Source organism: Echinops telfairi, unplaced genomic scaffold (genome assembly GCF_000313985.2).
Source record: "Echinops telfairi isolate 266 unplaced genomic scaffold, ASM31398v2 ScPeMD7_23;HRSCAF=83, whole genome shotgun sequence".
Taxonomy (NCBI): Eukaryota; Metazoa; Chordata; class Mammalia; order Afrosoricida; family Tenrecidae; genus Echinops; species Echinops telfairi.
In genome coordinates, this window is record NW_022103920.1 from 62,898,199 (window position 1) to 62,903,659 (window position 5,461).

Here is a 5,461-nt window from a genome sequence, read left to right on the forward strand (position 1 = left end):
TAAAGTCTTAGAAAGTGCTACTGAGTGGCATTTTGATAGGAGAAGAACCAGTATTTGAAGCTTGAAATTTTCAGAAATCTGAGTGATGCCAGTGCTGGTCAAAATCATAGCTACATGAGCCAGTAGAATGGAAGAAGGGTCCCGAAATAAAGCCGTCCACCTACAGACAACTGATCTTTGACAAAGGGCCAAACCAAACCCCAAAAATCAAATGAAGAAGAGAGTGGCTTTCAACAAATGGGACCGGCAACTATTAGCAGAAACATGAAACAGGACGCATACCTCACACCATATACAAAAATAACCTCAAGATGGTTCAAAGACCTAAATGTAAAAGACCATCAATGGTAAAATAGTGGGGAAATTAAGAGCCTTAATGCAGGGCAACCACCACTTGTCTGTCAGTTTGTCACTCTGTGGTGACTTGTGTGTTGCTGTGATGCTGGAAGCGATGTCGTGGGTCTTTCAAATGCCAGCAAGGTCACCCAAGGGGAACAGGCTTCAGCAAACTTCCAGACTAAGAATGGATTAGGAAGAACTATGACATTGTCCACTGCAGTCACCCGTATGTATGCACAGTCAGTTACTAAGAACTTCATAAACAGCAGCAGAACCTTGTGAGAGGCAGTGTCAGGAGAGGAACCTCTCAGTCAGCAGGTGCTCCAGAGCATCCGGTCGACCGTAATGAGGTGGCTGGAGTAAAGCCTTTAGGACTTGCATTTGCAGATGGGGCGTGACTCAAAATGAAAAGCAACACCTACAAACACTTCTTGATAATCAAAAGTTGGAAGCATGCAATGTAAATCTAGGAAAATTGGAAGTTTTAAAAATTATATGAAATGCATAAAGACCAGTATTCTAGATCTTAGTGAGCTGAATTGAGTGATACTGGCCATTTTCAATCAGCCTTAATCAGCCTCACTCTGCTGGGAACGACAGATTAGAGAAGACTTGCATTCATTGTTAAAAATGACATTCTGTGAGGCGTCAACCAAGTCCACATGGAAGAAGCACACCAACCTGTGTGACTCAAGGATTGTAAATAGTAAAATCCAAATCCAAAGAAGAGAATGGTATCAGAGTTTAAATTGTGAGCTCCTGGTTTGCAAAGGGCTATGGATGACCGAAAAAGCCCCAAATCCATTTGCAGAATCCACACCTGGATGAAATGTCCCGGGATTTCACTCTGCCTTGACTAGTAAAGGGATGTGAAGGTTCTCTAGAGAGTGCTGAAGACTTGATTATAGTAGATTAAAATGCAACATCTGATTTGATCCCCCTTTGAACTAAGGAAAAGAAGTGAAGGGGACGTGTACATGGAGGAAACCTCCGGCGAATCCCCTGTGAACACAGAGCAGGGATGAGACGAGCCTCACTGTCATGCAGAAGGCACTGGAAGGTGAAATATGACAGGTATAACTGGGTTAAAATATGTCATCTTATCATTTGATCTCCCTTTTGACCCATATTAGAGTTGGTTTGGTTTTTAATATTTTCTACTTTCTTCCCAACTGGAGTTTTCCTCTATTTTAGTTTGTTATTGTCGTTAGCATTTCTGGTTCTTTGTTTTGTATTTTTGTATGTTTTTCACTCTAGGAACTCCAGCATGGGTGAATCTCTACAGAAAGAACCAATAGTATTTAAAGAAGAAATCCAACCTGCATTGAAAGACTCCAGGAATTGGTGGGATACCAACTGATACCAAGCAGATGGAGCATTGGAAGCATTCATTTGTCAAGCCAAGAAATTTGGCCAACTGACTGGAAGAGATCCATATTTGTATACATTCCAAGGGAAGGCGACCCAACAGGATGTTCCAACTTTAGAACAATATCATTGATATCACATGCAAGTAAAATACTCCAACAACTGTTGCAGCAGTACATTGACAGGGAGCCGCCAGAGGTTCAGGACAGAGTCAGAAGAGGATGTGGAACAAGGGATATCATTGCTGATGTCAGATGGATGTTGGCTAAAAGCAGAGAACATCAGAAACATATTTACTTGTGTTTTAATGCTTATGCCACAAATTTGACTGTGCATTATAACAAACTAAAAATAGGCTTCAGAAGAATGGGGGTTCTAGAACACTTCATAGTGCTCGTGTGGAACCTGTACATGGATTGAGAGGCAGTTCTGTGCACAGAAGGAGGAAGTACGCATTGTTTAAAGTCAGGGAAGGTGTGTGTCAGTGTTGGATACGCTCTCCATACTTATTCTAACTGCCCGCTGAGCAATAATCAGAGAAGATGGATTCTATGAAAGGATTGCAACATCAGAATTCAAGGAATGTTTATTAACAACCTGTGATACACAGATGGGCCATCTCTCGCTCTACAAGTGAGAACTTGGAGCACTAGCTGATGAAGATCAAGAATTGCTTGCTTCCATATGGATTACGACTCAGTGCAAAGAAGACCCAAATTTCTCACAACGGGACCAATGGGTCACTTTGTGATAAACAGAGAAAAGATTGAAGTTGTCAAGAATTTCATCTTGCTTGAATCCATCATCAATACTAATAAAATAACAGTCAAGAGATCAAAAGGCACAATGCATTGGGAAATCTGCTACACAAGAACACTTTAACATGTTGAAAGGCAAGGATGTTACTCTGAGGACTACAGCATTCCTGACCAAAGCCATGGTATTTGTAAACACCCCATATGAATGTGAAAGTTGGATGTTGAATAAGGAAGACCAAAGATCGATGCATTTGAGTAACTGTTGTTTAAGCAACCAAAAATCTGGTTAGCGTTTTTTCCTGTTTGTATTTATTATCTTCTATCCCAAGAAATCTCATGACTTAATTTATATCAACATTTTGAATGTGAATTTATGTGCCAAACTTTGTGCCTATATTGGAGACCTAAAATATTATCAGAAGAACGATAATCACCAGATTTTTTAGCCCAGCTCCTGCTAAAATAAATGGACTCATGTTCTAATAATGTATTCAACCCTCTACTTAAAAGATGCATAATGCATAAGACATCAATTTTTAAGTTAATCCTTGCTTAGTGCTAGTGATTCTTGCATCATAATTTTAAATGATCATGCACAGTTAGCAAAAATGTCTTAAAATTTTGCCATGAGTTGACTTTAGAATCACATATGTAATTTCCAAAATTATTCTTCCACCTCCCATTTTAAAAATCAAGATCCTCACATGCTTTCCATGACATTCCAGAAATAATTAGTGATGACTTTTAGATCAAAGCACAAGTTCTTTCTGGGATATAAAAGATCTGCAAACATCATGGTAACTCATTAAATTGAAGAGATGCTATGTTCTCTTTATCTTCTTCTTTCTGTTACCTTCCTGCATTAGCTGCATCAGAATCACCTGGAGGGTGTTAAAATCAGGAAAGGCATGCATCAAGGCTGTATTTTTTTTAACCAGACTTATTCAGTCAGTCTTCTGAGCAGATCATTCAAGAATCTGGACTGTATGAAGAACAGGCATCAGGGAAACGTATTAATAGCTGGCAGTATGCAGATGATACGACTCTGCTTGCTGAAAAGACTTGAAGCACTTACTGATGAAGATCAAAGCCTCCGCATTCAGTATGTATTATACCTCCACACAAAGAAAACAAAAACCTCACAACTGGACCAATAAACAACATCATGATTACCAGGGAACAGTTGGACTTGCCAAGGATTTCATTGTACTTGAATCGACAACCAATGTTCACAGAAGCAACTGTCTAGAAATCAAATCCCAAATAGCATCGTGCAAATCTGCTGCACGGACCTCTTTAAAGTGCTGGCACAGATGTCACTTTGAAGACCAAGTGAACCTGACCCAAGCCAGGGTATTTTCAACTGTCTCATATGCATGAGAAAGTTAGACAATGACCAATGAAGAATAAAGAAGAAATGGTGTGCCTGAACCCAGGGATTGGTGAAGAATAATGAATATACTATGGACTGCCAGAGAATAAATAAATTTGTCTTAGAAGTGCATCCAAACTTCTCCTTAGCAGTGATGAGGACTAGATTTCATCTCAAATACTGTGGACATGCTATCAGAAGGAATTAGTTGCTTGGAAAAGTAGAGGGTCATCAAAATAGAAAGACCTCAAGGAAATGGATTGTCACAGAGACTGGCTCGATAGACTCAAATATAACAACACTTGTGAGGATGGCAGGGCCCGGCCATGTTTGTTCTGTTGCAGGGATATTTGCTGAGAGGTGGAAGGGACTCGGCAGCATCTCACAACAACAATAAACTAGGCATTAAGGAAACAACGATAAAATAGATGCCCAGTTCCTAGTGGAGCTCATACCAGCAATTGAGCAATCAAAACCCCTGAGCAGTACTACCTAGCGCTCTGCTGGGGTCAGAGGAGAGACGGCAGCAGTGCCCGTGTGTATTATTCTTAAGTCTTTTATAAGGACAGCATAATTTCTCCAAAATACAGGGTAGATTTTTTTTGGTTACCAAAAGAAATTATTCTTGGGAGACAAAATGCACACTCTGGCTTGGGAGTTTGTATGACTTCACAGAGGAGCGGATATACTATAAACTATTCCTGCACCCCTGTGTAAGTCGTGCTCTTGCGTTTCATCGTATCACGGCCCATCTTGGTTCCGTGTCTTTTCCTCCTCCAATTAAAGTCATTGGTCATTTTACAAATAATTACAGGGAAGTAGGATTTGAAAATAGCTTGAATATTCTCCACCACTGGGAATTAGAAATAAAAGGCCCACATTTCCAAAATTACTCACTTCCACTTGGATTGGGGGGCGGGGCTGGTAAGGAGGAGGTGAGGGATGGCTAGAGAGAAACAAACCCAGAGAGACGTAAAGCAAAGGAGACACACATTGTCGTGTGGTTTCGACAGGGTGCCATCGGGTAGGAGTCAGGTGACATCTGTAATCTGGGAAACATGCACAAGGAAGAGAAAGGGCTTGCGTGGTAGAATACACCATCTCATGTGGCCCTAGGCATCCAAAGCTCACAGGGAAACTGAGTCAGAAGCCAAAAGGATTAGGCAATGTCGGAGATTCAAGCTTTAGTGGATGGTGAAGAATTTTGCGAGAGATCTTCCTTTCATCTTCCAGATAATAAGTGTCGGGCTTCCAGCGGCAACTGGGTCAGTCACGATGTTGACTCTGCTATCAAGTTAGGTCCCATTTGTTTGTATTCGGAGTAAACAAGCCCACTGCAGGCACCACCTCTGCACAGGCGGCCACCCAGGCAGCGTCATCTTCCCTCCCAACAGTAGTAGGAGAAAGGACTTTGAAGGAGACTATTTCCCCAGCCGTGTCTTGTACACAAATTCAAGTTATGTCAAGCTTTCTACTCGATCTCTGTATGTGATTTCAGTCTCCAGGCCTCTCTCCAAACCACTTTCTCAACCAAAAAATCCCCAAAGAACAAACCACTGCTTTCTCTCCTTGTTTCTTTTACCCTTCTCTCTCTCTCTCTCTCTCTCTCTCTCTCTCTCTCTCT